Consider the following 16,233-nt stretch of genomic DNA (forward strand, 5'->3'; position numbering starts at 1 on the left):
AATAAACAAATGGGACCTAATTAACCTTAAAAGCTTCTGCACATCAAAGGAAACTATTAGCAAGGTGAAAAGACAGCCTTCAGAATGGGAGAAGATAATAGCAAATGAAGCAACTGACAAACAACTAATCTCGAGAATATACAAGCAACTTCTACAGCTCAACTCCAGAAAAATAAATGACCCAATCAAAAAATGGGCCAAAGAACTAAATAGACATTTCTCCAAAGAAGACATACAGATGGCTAACAAACACATGAAAAGATGCTCAACATCACTCATTATCAGAGAAATGCAAATCAAAACCACTATGAGGTACCATTTCACACCAGTCAGAATGGCTGCGATCCAAAAGTCTACAAGCAATAAATGCTGGAGAGGGTGTGAAGAAAAGGGAACCCTCTTACACTGTTGGTGGGAATGCAAGCTAGTACAGCCACTATGGAGAACAGTGTGGAGATTCCTTAAAAAACTGGAAATAGAACTGCCTTATGATCCAGCAATCCCTCTCCTGGGCATACACACTGAGGAAACCAGAAGGGAAAGAGACACGAGTACCCCAATGTTCATCGCAGCACTGTTTATAATAGCCAGGACATGGAAGCAACCTAGATGTCCATCAGCAGATGAATGGAAAGCAAGCTGTGGTACATATACACAATGGAGTATTACTCAGCCATTAAAAAGAATACATCTGAATCAGTTCTAATGAGGTGGATGAAACTGGAGCCTATTATACAGAATGAAGTAAGCCAGAAAGAAAAACACCAATACAGTATACTAACGCATATATATGGAATTTAGAAAGATGGTAACAATAACCCTGTGTACGAGACAGCAAAAGAGACACTGATGTATAGAACAGTCTTATGGACTCTGTGAGAGAGGGAGAGGGTGGGAAGATTTGGGAGAATGGCATTGAAACATGTAAAATATCATGTATGAAACGAGTTGCCAGTCCAGGTTCGATGCACGATACTGGATGCTTGGGGCTGGTGCACTGGGACGACCCAGAGGGATGGAATGGGGAGAGAGGGGGGAGGAGGGTTCGGGATGGGGAGCACATGTATACCTGTGGCGGATTCGTTTTGATATTTGGCAAAACTAATACAATTATGTAAAGTTTAAAAATAAAATAAAATTTTAAAAAAATAAAAAAAAATAAAATTTTAACAGAAAATGTATAATGAATGCTGAAATACACTCAATTCGAAGAATATAGAGAAGCAGGAACAAAATAAGAGGATTAGATAGGGTAAACAAAATAATAAAAGAAAACAGGAGACTTCAACACAATCTCATAATAATTATGTAAGAGGACTTAAGAGGATTTAAGAGGACTAAATCATTCAAAGACAGACTAGAATTAGGTTAAAAGGTGAGGTGGATTATATGTTTTACACAAGAGTCACACTTCAATTATAAAGTCATAAATAAATTAAAAATAAAAAACAGAAACACATGTGCCATGCAAACCCTTATTACAAGAGAGCTAACATGGCTATCATAATACCATAAAAATTAGGCTTTAAGATAAACAGTTTTAAGAAAGATAAAAATAACCTTTCATAATGATAAAAAAATAATTTATTGGGAAGACACAGTAACTGAATATGCATGCACCTAATAAATGAGCTTCAAAACTTATTTCAGGAAGAAGTAAATGTATTCACAATTATGGTTATGGAATTTATTCCTATTTTCTCAATAACAATAAACACATATATTAAAAAGTCAGTAAGTCTATAAAAAACTTGATTTAGGTATCAACTATCTTGAACTAATGGATATTTATTTATTTATTTAATTGAAACAAAAACTACAAGTGTACATGGGACATTTGCCAAGATGTAATATGTACTAAGGCACAAAATAAGTTTTAAAACCTTTAAATATAATTTCTTCAATTAAAGGTTAAAAATTTTATAAGCATCTCAATTGATGAAGAAAAAAAAAGTATCAAACTTTATACTCATTTGTGATTTAAATATATGTGTCAGCCAACTAACAATAAAGGGATTTTTCCTGATCTGATAATGGACTTATATCTAGAAAAGATATAAGCAATCAAAAATATATAGATAAATAGCACAATATAAAGTAGCCAAACGTTTGAACAAACCACTCACTAAAGAAGACACATAAATGGTTTATTAGCACATAAAAAGGTGTTCGATATTATTCGAGTAAGACAAGTTAAAACATCGATGCAATTCATTTCCATACCCTCCCAGAAGGGTTTAAATTTAAAATACTGAAAATACTAAGTGTTGACAAGATATGGAGCAACTGGAATCTCAGACATTGCAAATGGGAATGTAGAAGATTCAACTATTATGAAAAGCAGTTTGTAAGTTTTTTATATTTATACTATTACTGTTGAATTAGAAATCCACTCCCTATTTACAAAAGAGAAATTTAAGAATTCATAGCAGCTTAATTTATAGAAACCAAAAACTTTAAATAAGCTAAATGTTCACCATCAAGAGAACTAATAAGTTATGGAATACTATTTACAAACAAAAGGAACAAACTACTGATAAAGTCAGCAACCTGATTGACTCTTTCAGACTCAAAGAAGCCACTTTATACTAAAGTTCAAGAAGGATGGGCAATACTAACCATGCTGATTAAAGTGTGATTCAATTCAGAAAAGTAGTTTCTTGGGGTGTGCAAGTGTTAGAGATTGAGAAAAAGCACAAAAGGAACTTTGGAGGATGATGGAAACATTCTACAATGGGGTATTTCCCCCCCCATGCATTGGATTCTCCCTCAATATTACTGCTGCATCCTAAAAATGACAGTAAATTAACCATCATTGTTGATTCAGTCTTAAACAAAACTATCTTTAAACATATTGAAGCAGGGGAACCTTTACATAGTTTTGCTTCTCTTCTAAAGTAATTTTGAATTCTCTTTTATTCTTAGTTTAGGAAACTGCCAGTTATCAATTATACTTTGTAAAGCTTTATATAGTTATAAATTTTGGCAAAGTTTTTGAAAATAGATTCAGTTTAAATATTTAAAAATAGATAGGTCATTTGCAAATGTCACCACATGGAACCAATTGAATCAGCTGCTATTAAGAAGATAATCAAAAAGAAATTTCCAAGAGCAAAACGAGTTGCAACTCTCAGGAGCCATCTTAATCAACTGATGGCCACTCTTTGTACCTCTCTTTATGTACAAACACCAACTAACATTACACCCAGAGAGTAAGTTCTGTCTCCTTTCAGATAAAAAAAATCATTAGTGCCCAGCATATCAGCCAGCAGAGGGCTCAGGGAGAGAATTTCCAAGTCCTCATAAAATAGTTAAAAGCACCTCTGTTAGCCGGCTTTGTTAAACATGTAATTTGCCTCTTAAATCTGCACAGGCAGTGTAGCTGATAATTCTTATTAGTTGTTAAACCTAACCACTACTTATGTTCATTTCAAACAGTTCTCTTTTCACTTGTCACATATATCCAATTATTCACAGGCATTTTTAGTACCTCAGTGGACAAATCCTAGAATTTTCAAGTTGAAAGTCACCTCTGAGGTCATTCTTCTGAGGTCTTTTAGTTTAAATCTCCTATCCAAGAAACTCCTTCAACAATGTTCCTGATAGATAACTGAGTAACCTATGCTTGGGGAAGGGACATAAACATATTACTTGTGGAGGAATGCAATGCACATATGCACAGTTCAATTATCTGTCATCAAAATCTCTTTTCCTGATATATTCTATTCACCGATCATAGTAATTCTCTGTGCATCTATAGGGAGTAATTTCAATTCCTCTTCTAACAGACAGCCCTTCATATATAGAGAGACTCTTGTCATTGCTCTGGATTTGATATCAGCCTTGGTAAATAATATAATTTCCTTTTCATACATATCTATGTGCACTTAGTTGTTTTTTTTTTTTTTAGGATTTCTTTCTTAATGAACTAGTTAACTGTGATAATCTCCATCACTCTGGAAACTTGGATTTGCAAGGCTAAGTCTCCAACTATTTTTAATTTTGAAATAATAAAGACCTCCAAAGTCAGGAATAACTTTGGGATCTAACCCAAGGCCTCTCGAACTTTAATGCGCACTGAATTACCTGAATTCTTACTAAAACACAATGTCTGATTCAGTAGTTCTGAGGCAGAATCTAAGAGTATGCATTTTTAATAAGCTTCCTTGTTGCTAATCCACAGATTATACTTTGAATAACAGGATCTAAATAGAGTTTCTTATATAGAAATCATTAAGTTGCAAAAATATAGTGTGCTTCTCTACACTACTGTATTTTATAAACATATGATTAAGGCAAAATATTAATAGCATATATATATAAATATGATGCTATTTCATACAAACCCCTCAAATTTATATGAAAAATTACAGACTATCATATTAGTTCTCCGCTGATAATTATTATATGAAGTATGGACACTTTGAGCTAGGAAATTAATATTCTTTCAAATTATGTTGGATTATTTAGAGGCCAATAATTGCTCAAAAATCATGGTATATTTAAAATCAGCATAAATTTTCTGACCCTGTATCTGTTGACAAGAATCTGATTTCTATAGGTCAACTTTCTTTCCTCTCAGGTGGCCAGCTCTCACTTTTGCCATCAAAAAGACTTCTCAGTGTTTTCACAAAGATGAAAGCGAGTTTATTATCCAGCAAATAATAAATAACTATATAACTATATAAATTGTAATTACTACCAACTTACTGTAGTTCCTAGGAACTATATACAGAGCTTTTGTTAATGACAGCAATAATAAAACAGCTACTACTACCATTTATTGAGTACCTATTTCTTGCAAAGTATTATCACTGGTCATGCTTACAGAAATCTGAATGAGTACAATTGGTACCATTATATAAATGAACAAACAAAAGTTTATAAATGTGAAATAGTTTGGTTGGATCACCTGAGTAGTAAATGGTTAAGCTGGGGTTTGAAGCTGGATGGCTTTGATTCAGTGATCAGAATCCAAACCTTGCCTGTCTCTGGAAGGGATTTCATATCAATGCATAAGAGATTTTCTGCTGAAGAAAGTAATTGTAACTATCCTTAAAATTGATGGATTATATCAAACCAAACTGTATGCAAAAGACAAAAGAATCTTTTTAAGTGTGGATCCTCAGGACAAGAGATCATTAAAAAGAACTTATGTCAAGCAAAATAGTTTTAAAAACACAAAACAATTATTCCAGGCTTTAAGCTCTTTAAATCTCACATATTAACCAAGTGGCAAAGAGAATGTAGTCAATTTAATGAATCCATAATACAGACAGTAGCAGAACTAACATGTGCTTTAAAGTTAACACTGAGCTGACTTAGTGCTGTTTTCCCAAATGTAATGATCCTTCACTTCAATTCCTTTTTTTTTTTTTTAATTTGTAAAAACTTTGTTAAGAACCTGAAAATGACACTTCCTATCACAGATATTCCTTTACTTTCTGTAGTCATCACCTCACTTCATGTCCACAACCCCAGCCCAAACTCAATCTGTGAGTTATAGATAAGGGTAAGACAAAAGTGGAAGTGATTAGATGAAAGAACCAGAATAAAGTTTTTTCAGATAAAGTTATAGTACAGTAAAGAAATCTGATTATAGAAATGTTTGCAATGATAAAAGACAATATGTGTAGAGAGAAAATTTGGAAGAATGTCAGGAATTTAAATTAAAAAATATTTCTTATGGGATATACCTATAAGTGACTAAACTGTAATATATATTTTAGTAAGTCAGAACTTCTCAATGTCTAAGATGTTTGATAATAATATCCTGGTTTACATTCTACTGTTCTAGTCACTGGCCTACCAGAAATGTTTATGTTAGTAAAATTAACTTTACTAAGTAGTAACATAATGTTCACACAAAGACTTTACAAGTTACTAATGTGGTTTGTGAACTTTGAGAATTTAGCAAATACTTTCTATAGTTTTTCAGTCCTTTTAGGAAATATACTTAACATCAAGGGGCCATATGATGACTATGATGACTCTCAGGTCATTTGAAAATTTTGTGTGATGAATGTGTTGAAGGGAAATAATAAGACAGATATCTAATATTATTCTTGTTGATGAATTCCTTTAGGTTCTTTAGTTTACTCTTCTTGCTCTCCCCAAACTTCAGTCCTTTATGAAGACTGATGGAGGACATAATAAAAGCAGAAGTTTCTTCCATGACACCAGGCGCATGTGCCTAAACACGCTATTTATCAAAACATGATATCTATTGGATCCAACACCCAATTACACTGATATTTGCTGGAAACCTCATTTGTATTTATTAAAAACAAAATTTTCCCCATCTTAATTGATTAAATATACTTACCATTCACATGTCACTTGTAAAAATCTTCTGGAAGGTTGCTAAAAAAAAATTATAACAAACTACAATACTGTATGGGAAACGCAAAAAGAATCAGTTCAATTGAGATATGAAAAGGCAAATCTTGACTAAGCCAACAGAATTCATGACTCCTTTCAGACTTTTAGAGTCTAATTCAAGTGACGCAGATCCTCATAACCTCCTCATCGCCTTCTGCATTTTGAAGACTATCACCTACCAATGACCTATGGAATTAATCACTGTGGTAGAAGATAGGGTTATGTCACCAATCATGGCCCACTGGGAAGGGTTAGTTTTTAGGAGAGACTATAGGATTGATTTCTGTAATAGAGTGAACAATGTTGGATTACTTGCAGGCAAAGGGAATACGAACATAATTTGTAAAGGATTGCTTTGTCCTCCAAATCCTAAGGATTAATGTAGTCAGCTGGCTAAATCTGGTTCAAAAATATGCATGGTCATCTTCTCCAGTAATGTAAGTATCACAAAGAAGTGGTTCAAAAACTTTTATAACATTCATTGCATGAGTTAGCATCCCTCCTGTAAATAATTTAAGAAGAGGAAGCCTTGTTTTCATTCAGGGAGAAAGTAAATTTTAGTATAAAATGATTGGCAACTTTTTTATTGACATAGGAATATAGATTAGTAAACAAGAAAAAAGCCTGTATGGCTTATTGAAACTATATTAAAAATATATACAGCATGAAAGATACTATGCAATCACTCTGCTTAGCCAAAATTTTAAGTTTTGTGTTTGTGTGTGTGTGTGTGTCTTTTGCTAAGGACTATTTATCACTTGTAAGTGTGCTGGATGTAATCTTTCATTTATTCAGGAAACAAATAGGGATGAGTAAAATGAAAAATCTTGATACTCCTTTTAAACACATAGCTTATCCAGATTTATTATCTAGTTGTGTGAAAAAGGGATAGTTAAAGACTATTTTAACCCACAGTAATAGTAACCACATTTGTAGTCTTAACTCAGAACATGTGGTACCTTTAATCTAACAGAAATTCAGAGTTAGTGGTTAAAAAAATCCTCAATGCATAAACATATCTTATGACAAATCTTTTTCTGAAATTAAAGCAACTGTGGTAGGAAGAACAAAATACAGAAATATATATTCATAATTCTCAAGGAATCACAATAAGTGTAAGTAAGTAAGTGTTAGTTGCTCAGTCGTGCCCGACTCTTTGCGACCCATGGGCTGCACCCAACCAGGTTCCTCTGTCCATGAGATTTTCCAGGCAAGGATACTGGAGTGGGTTGCCATTTCTTTCTCCAGGGTATCTTCCCAACCCAGGGATTGAACCCAGGTCTCCTGCACTGCAGGCAGATTCCTTACCAACTGAGCTACAAGGAAAGCCCCCAAAGAGTAGTGTTTTTCAAAATTCAACATGTAACCAAATACTTGGACATGAAATAAATCTAATGGGATGTGATTAGTTATTTTTAATGGTCACAGTAAAACAGAAAAAAATAGAATATATCAGAGGGCATTGCACATTGTAAAGTAGAATCATTTAATAAAATCATTTCATTTACACTTTCCATTTCATTTTCCATACATACACATATGAGTCTAAATATATTTACATATATATTTACACATATTCACATGTGACAGTGTCCTTGTGCATACTGGATCTTAATATAAGATAATACATGTTTTGTGGGCCATAGTAAAAAATAATTGAAAAATTCTCCAATAAATAATATCAAAGTCCAGGCTTTACTATCAAACTAAAATCATATACTATACTTTCCTTCAGAAAATTGTCTTAAAACTCACTGATCATCATTGCTCTCCAGACAGATGATGTTATTTCTGTAACCACTTCAGAAGCATCACATGATCTAAAAATAAAAGTTCAAGTGCTGATCTCAAATAAAAACTCTACTTTTCAAGCACAGTTCCCCATTTGATTTCCTCAATGCTTTCTCTTTCATCTTTTTATTATATTAAGGCATGCAAACTTTAAAGCCTGGCTGATACAACAGAATGCATTTAAAAATCATCTAATACATATTTTTGTATCCTAGTTCAACTTGGTCATATGTACAAAAATCTCCCTTGATATATTGACCAGCAATTAATTTTAGAGAGCAGCATAGATTCCTAGGTATCATTTGATGGGATGATAAGCTATGAGATCCAGAGAAACATCAGTAACAAGGTAACTGCAGGTGTTAAGTGAGGAGCCAAAGATGTTTGTTTATGGCAGGCATTAATTTGAACAAGGGAAATAGACACAATATCAGAGAACTTTTTGAGCTTTCACATTTGGAAAGCAGTAACTGAGTGAGTTACTATAGTATGAGCAAATTGCTGGGAAGTAAGAATGCAACATTTTATCACTACTCCAGGGATAGAACTTTTGGGGGGAAAATTCAAATATGTTCAGGTTTTGTTTTAACAGGCCATTCAAAGGAGACATCTGGTCTCTTTACCAAGTCTTCTGTTCTTGCTCTCTGTAACAGAAATCATGCTCCTTCTTAATGGCCTAGAATTGTAATCAGACCACCTTCATTTTATACTGACCCCAAGGGAGTCCTAACAACTTTTGATTACTGATAGCATGGGAAGAATTCAAACCATTAATCCATTGTCTATAAATACTTTATTCTCATACCAATGCCATAAACAACCTGATTCTGTGAAAGCTGTCACATAATACAACTAGGATGAAGGAAGAACTTGTTATTCAGTATCAACCTGAGAAAAAAATAAGTACATAAAATTAACAAGGAAGTATCAGTGTGGTTCATTGGAGGTCTGGGACTGCATATATGGATATAATAATAGATAAATGGAGAAAATTAGGGCAATCATGGATCAAAGTGTATAACACAGCATTTCTGTACATCACAGAGACCCTTCTGGGAAACCCCAGCTCAGCGGTGAGTTCATTTATCAAAGGGATAATGACCCAAAACATTCTTTTGGAGACAGTGTGGAAACTATTTCCTTTTTAAAAGAAAGGTACCTGTGGAACTAATTAGAATGAAGTACTTTTTTCAAAGTATGGGCTATAACCCTGTTGTGTGAATAAAAGATTTACAAGATCATAGTTAAGAATGCATGGGAACTCAAATGACAGCGTCTGATGGTTTCTGGTATGAAACTGAGATTTGGACAGATGCAAACTTGTGTGTACTGCAAAAGTCACAAGAGAAAATAGTAATTGTACCCAAGAACAATTTAAATACAAGCCTAGCCCCAAATTCAACTAGCAAGTGCACCAAAGTGGATAAACCTCCTCTAAAAAGGATGGTTTCCTCCAGGAAGTAAGCCAGAAACTTAATGTAAGGGGTTATATTTTTATTTCATACTTTTTGAGTTGTGCACTCTTTTTTTGAAGCATATCAATGTATTAATTTAAAACAATATTTTAAAGAGCATTACTCATTTTGTTAAGGAATTTGGTAAGATATTTATTTTCTTCTTCATTTAGGATGCAGAATAATTTTTTGTTTGCAGATTTGTGAGTACTACTCAACTTATAAGTACAGGTATTTTCAAACAGATGATATTGAACATTTGTTATAACTTCACTGTCAGTTGAACAATAATGCTGAGATTTGATAACATGACCCAGCTGTCCTGGTTGATCATATTAATGTGTCCAGAGAGATGATTCAGTGATATCTAACTCATATGCATTTTTATTTTATGGTTACTCTTGTGAGAAAGTTTCAAATTTTACTTAAATTTAATCTGTTTATCTACCTATCTTAACATCTCTCTATTCTTAAATGACAGGGCTTCAAAGAAAGCTAGTCCTCACATACTTTCTTAGAGTTATAAGTTTTCTGAGGTACACATTTGTTTCTTTCTCTGCCTTTACCTTACCTCTGAGGCTTCATCTCTGACAATAAAATTTTTGCAGAGTCATCAATGATTATCTTATAGCTAAATCTAACAGATAACATACTCTTCACCATATATTGACTTGTCAGTATCATGCCATACTCTTGATTCCTTTCTCCCTCTGTGTTACAGCACTGTCTTTCCCTGATTCTACTGTAATACTCCTTCCTGCTTTTTTCTCCTAACCTTAGGGACTTCTTGGTCTCCCGTGTCTTCAGTGTTAAGGTTTCTCAGTTTTCTATTATGGATTGTTTCCCTTTTCATTCTGTAGTCTCTTTATGGATTGCATCATCAACTCTATGACTTAATTTGCCACCAATATACTGAAAATTTCCAAATCTATATATCTAGGTCAAACGTATTTTTTAATCTATTTTTCTTACTATTACATGCCTCTTTTTGGATGTTCCACAGTGTTTCAAACTCAATATATCTCAAACTTGTTTCAAGATTTCTCCAAACCCAATTATTTCCATGTACTCCTTTTATTTCAGGGAATAGTATAATAACCATATAGTTGCCCAAGCTAGAAATATGGTGCTTCCTGAATCCTTTTTCCTCGTTATTTATATCCAATAAATTACTAGCATGTACAAATTCTATGGGGCTTCCCAGGTGGCTTAAGGTAAAGAATCCACCTGTCAGTGCAGGAGATTTGGGTTTGATCTCTGGGTTGGGAAGATCCCCTAAAGAAGGAAATGACAACCCACTCCAGTATTCTTGCCTGGGAAATCCCATGGACAGTGGCATTTTATTTCTAGCTTTCAACATAGTGACTAGCACAGATTTTGAGTTCAATAAACAGTTAACTGCATATATAAATGAATGAATCATCATCAATCTTACTGATGTCTTATTCTCAGAAATTCAAGATTCTGTGGCTACTCATAAAAAATTAACTTATGTGACTTTAAACTCGTTTAGTCATGTTTCAGAACACAAGATAATATCAGAATATGCTTGCTATCTTTTGATAAACTTTCCACTCACTAGGCACTGTCAAAATCAAAAAACTTCAGTACTGTTCAAGAACTGGCTTTATTTACCTGATGGATATGCTCTTATGTATATACACCAGGAGTTTACGAACTGCTTTAAAAAGGGACACTAGTGCTAAAAATAAAGAATTATCTTGAAGAAGGTCCTCGTGTGACAGAAGCCCCACATCCAAGTGATGTATTTCATTAGTGTATCCATTTTTGCTATCTTTGTAGTACATTGCTAAGTGCTATGCTAATAGACAAAGTAGAAAATCTGAACATATGTTGTGAAATTAGCTGGAAGCTGTATAAGCAATAATTTTTTTTTCTAGATGAATAGTTTTGTTTCAGTGACATAGTTTCTGACATTTTAGTGCAAAAAAAAAAAGAAAAGAAAATTAATAATAGATATTTCAAACTGAAGTAAGAAATCAGACAAAATTAAGCTAGGTAATATGTTCATCTGAATTGTTTAAAGCCAGTGAAGCAAAAGAACTAGATAAAATGATGCAGGTAAATACTGAGTTTTCATTAATGTATTCTACTAGACCACTTGGTGCAAAAGAAAAATAGAAGACAGACCATGTGAGTATGATGAGGTAGAAAAGTTAAAGAAATATTCAAAACTGTGGAGACAAATCACACCAGCTACAACCATTTAGATGAAGAGAAGTATTCTATAGTTATCAGAATGGAAGGATAACAGACATGTAGCACGGATTTTTAATTACTCTTAGTGTAACAGTTGGAGAAGGAAATGGCAACCCACTCCAGTGTTCTTGCCTGGAGAATCCCAGGGACGGGGGAGCCTGGTGGGCTGCCGTCTCTGGGGTCGCACAGAGTCGGACACGACTGAAGCGACTTAGCAGCAGTGTAACAGTTGACACCTTCAGCAACAACGTGTTTAGATAAAAATGACAATTCTATATAACCAACACTAGAGTTGAGGGATGGGACTGAAAAATGGCTAGATTAAATGAAAGTCTCTAAAGAGAATTCCAGATCCAGCAAACTACCCAAAAGCCATCACTTATCCCAGGCCAAAAATAAAACAGAAATCAGAGAGTTCCTCTCTAAAGAAAATAGAAGAGATCTCAGTATCTAACATTTACAGAAGACCAGTACAAGAGCTGGCTTCTTTCCTGTTCAACATAAAGATAAAACTAATGATCAATCCTGTCCACATCTACAGAGCTTCTAGGAAACTCTTATATAAAACTCATTTCTAACCATTAAAGGTAACAAATCACTAATGAACATTTAAGGGGGAAAAAAAAGTGAGAAAAAAGGCACCAAGCTATTCAAATGGAAAAGTAAACTCCAAAAAAGAGAGAAAAAAATTAGAGAATAGAATAAGATTTTAAAAGATGCTTTCATTAGTATCTGGAAAGAAGATATAGGAACATACTGAATGTATAAAATAAGAAATGGATTAAATAAAAATGGAGCAATAAAAGAATAAGAGCTCTTGGAAAAAAGGCAAATAAAATTTCCAAAATAAAAGTTGAATACAAGGAATGAAAGTCACATTAAAGGAAATAATCTACAAAGAGTAAAAGTATATTTAAAAGATAAATAAATAATAGAAAATATGTACTGCAGGAGGTAAAAAAAAGCAAGTCCAGTATCTGATTAACCAGAATTCAAGAACGAGATATTAAGAAAAAATGTAGGGGAAAAACTATCAAAGACATAGTAGAAGAGAATTCCCCAAGGCTGAAGGACATGACTTGTCAATTGAAAGGGTTCATCAAGTAACGAGTAAAAGAATGAAAAAGATATCCATGTATAGATTCATCTTTGTAAAAGTTAACAACATCAAGTTCAAGGATGGGGTCAAATTATTTTAAGAAGAAAAAAAAAAAATAGGTCACCAATGCAGGAAAAAGAATAAGAGTGGATTCTAGTAATACTGCAAGTATGAAAACAAATAGAGCAAAACATTTAATGGACTATCAATGCAAAAAACGATTCTATATAAAATGAAACTAGTGGTTGACTATAAGGGTAGAATAAAGCCATTTTTAGAGATGCAAAGTATCAGAAAATTTACCACTCTTACTTCCTTTCTCAGGAAGTTAATCTTTCAATATACATATAATTAAATCATTATCCTCAGTCCCTTCATTAATACTTTTGCAATTTCAAACAGTGTAGCTAAACCTTCACTTCAAATGTCAGGAATCACAAACAACGCATTGACTCCCAATTATGCAGAATGGGAAAGGACATTAATGCTCCCACCCACACCTCATCCTCTCCCTTGCTCTACCCAAGTTTTGACAGCCTTAAATTTACTTCTATATTTATGTACTTTGATTAGTTCCAAACTCTCATACCTAGTAATTATTATTACTGTGATGTTGCTGCTGCCAAGTGTAGTCGGTTGCAACCTTGAATCATATACTAGGATTATATTTCATCTCTTATAAACCCACTAGCCCTTATATTCGGAGAAGGCAATGGCAACCCACTCCAGTTCTCTTGCCTGGAAAATCCCATGGACGGAGGAGCCTGGTGGGCTGCAGTCCATGGGGTCGCTAAGAGTCGGACACGACTGAGTGACTTCTCTTTCACTTTTCACTTTCATGCATTGGAGAAGGAAATGGCAACCCACTCCAGTGTTCTTGCCTGGAGAATCCCAGGGACGGAGGAGCCTGGTGGGCTGCCGTCTGTGGTGTTGCACAGAGTCGGACACGACTGAAGCGACTTAGCAGCAGCAGCAGCAGCCGCCGCCCTTATTTTTCTAGAAGGAAAATGCTTTTTTGTGTCATTTAGAATGAATTATGCTTTTTCATTTCTCTACCAAATCCCTTTACCATATTCTTATTTTTGCACAGGTAGTTGATCATTCTTTATATTTTATAGACTCCCCCTATTCCCCAGTCTTCCGACCAAAACCTGTTCTACTGTTTTCTAAGCCAGCAGTATGGATATCATAGTAGGACAGCATTTGATTGTGCTTCTAAGTTAAGCCCACTCTTTCCTTGACATCATATATTCATCTTTCTTTGTATACCCTCTTCTTACTAGATAGCTGGGGGACAGGTCAAGGGCAGGGAGCAGAAGGAAGGCTGATGGGGTAAATAAATTAAACTCTCCTTTCATTGCAGGAAATCAATACACTATGTATAGGTGGATTTAAAAAAATAAAGAGATATCAATACACATCAGAAAAAGTAAACACAGAAACAGAAGTGGTTGTCACTTGGGGACAGAACCAGGGAGGAGGAAGAGTTTAAAAATAAACTTGCTTTTCAATAAAGTTGTAATCACTAGTGCTATTCACCAAATATTCCCAGTCTCTGCCCCCTGAGAATATGGCAGGACTGAACTTCCTGACAATGGAGCTGAGTGAAAGTGACATGTGTCACTTCCAGGTAGAAACCTTAAGAACCAGGGCATAATCCACCACCCTCTCCCTTTTTCTTTGTAACATTAGTCAGAAACTCCAGGGGCTAATCATCAGCCTGAGTCCCAGAATGAGAATACACATTTCAGAGATAGCCCCCAGACAATTTGCAATAGATGCACAGTATGGACTAGAAGCAAGCCTTTGCTATTATGAGCCACTGTAATTTTGGAGTTGCTTTTCACTGCAGCAAACATTAACAGAAGAATGCTACTTGAAATTTTTTCCCAACGTGTGCACGATCTACTTTGATAATAAGACATTTTGAAACATCAAAAGACAATTTTTATCTTCTAATTTTTAATTTGCCCTAAACAATATCAATTGTCTTTTGAAACAATTATCAATATCAATATAATTATATATTGATATATATCAATATACATATCAATAATATCAATATCAATTGTCTTTTGAAACAGACAATTATCAATATCAATTGTCTTTTGAAACAGACGATTATCAATATCAATTGTCTTTTGAAACATCAAAAGACAATTTTTATGTTTCAATTTTTAATTTGCCCTAAACATCATCTCTGTGTTAATGGATAAGAATGCCAAATTTATAAACTCAATAAAATGATTTTAATTCTACTTCTCAATAAGGATCCTCCTCTGAGCCTCAAAATATGGAAAAGGAATTTTCTTCATCTCTGAAGTTTGTACATAACTAGTATCATTCTAGAGGCACAATAGAAAAGGTCATTACATATAGTAGATGCCTTAAGTCATTAGGGTTTAATTCTTTGTGGGACACCAGTTAACAAACACAGTACCTGTAGGAGTTAGTATGACAACTAATGGAAAGATAGATAGCATTATTATGAATGCATGCAGGCTAAGTCACTTCAGCCGTGTTCAATTCTTTGCAACGCTATGGACAGCAGCTGGGAGTTCCAGGCAAGAATACTGGAGTGGGCTGTCATGCCCTCCTCTAGAGGATCTTCCTGATCCAGGGAGGAAACCCACATCTCTTTTGTCTCCTACATTGGCAAGCAGGTTCTTTACCACTAGCACCACCTGGGAAGCTAAGCATTATTATACTTTAAAATAATTTAAACCATGAAAAGTAAGAACGAACTACTTTTTTGCTATGTTAGTTTACATAAAGTACTGTTTTTTTAAACTTCAATGAGTCTGGAGTGGGGATCATAAATTTGCATTTAACCAATACATGAAGAAATTCTGATATTGGTAGCCCTTAGACACAATTTGAGAATACTGCCTTAATGTTTTATTATTTACATATTAAAGTTCAAAAGATTGTCTACTTTATCTTTAGGTGTTGATGAGTGATTAACTCTTTCAGTGAAAAAAGTAATGGGAATGGAAACTGGAAGGAAGCAAAAACAACAAGTAAAATATTATTAAATCCTCATTATCAGGGAAGACTAACCGTCTCAAAAATTGACTGGGATTAAGAGAGAGTGGGAATGAGAGAGTCATTCTTGATCACCTCTCAGAAGAGCTCAGTGACTGGTTGAGACATCAGCTGGACCAATGGCCATCTTCCCATCCCCACAGATGCATGCAGGAGAGGAAGAGGGGGACCTGAGAGAAAGGGATTTGCCAAGTAAAATTTCCAGAGGCCCCAACACCACTCAAAAAGATCACTCCAAGAGGC

General features: G+C 34.3%; 1 protein-coding gene across 8 annotated transcripts in view; it reads right to left on the reverse strand.

The window, feature by feature from the left end:
* The window catches only part of NLGN1 (neuroligin 1), a 971,175-nt gene that overhangs the window by 811,029 nt on the left and 143,913 nt on the right, over positions 1-16,233 (reverse strand). The window lies entirely within an intron of this gene.

This window comes from Bubalus bubalis, chromosome 1 (genome assembly GCF_019923935.1).
Source record: "Bubalus bubalis isolate 160015118507 breed Murrah chromosome 1, NDDB_SH_1, whole genome shotgun sequence".
Taxonomy (NCBI): domain Eukaryota; kingdom Metazoa; phylum Chordata; class Mammalia; order Artiodactyla; family Bovidae; genus Bubalus; species Bubalus bubalis.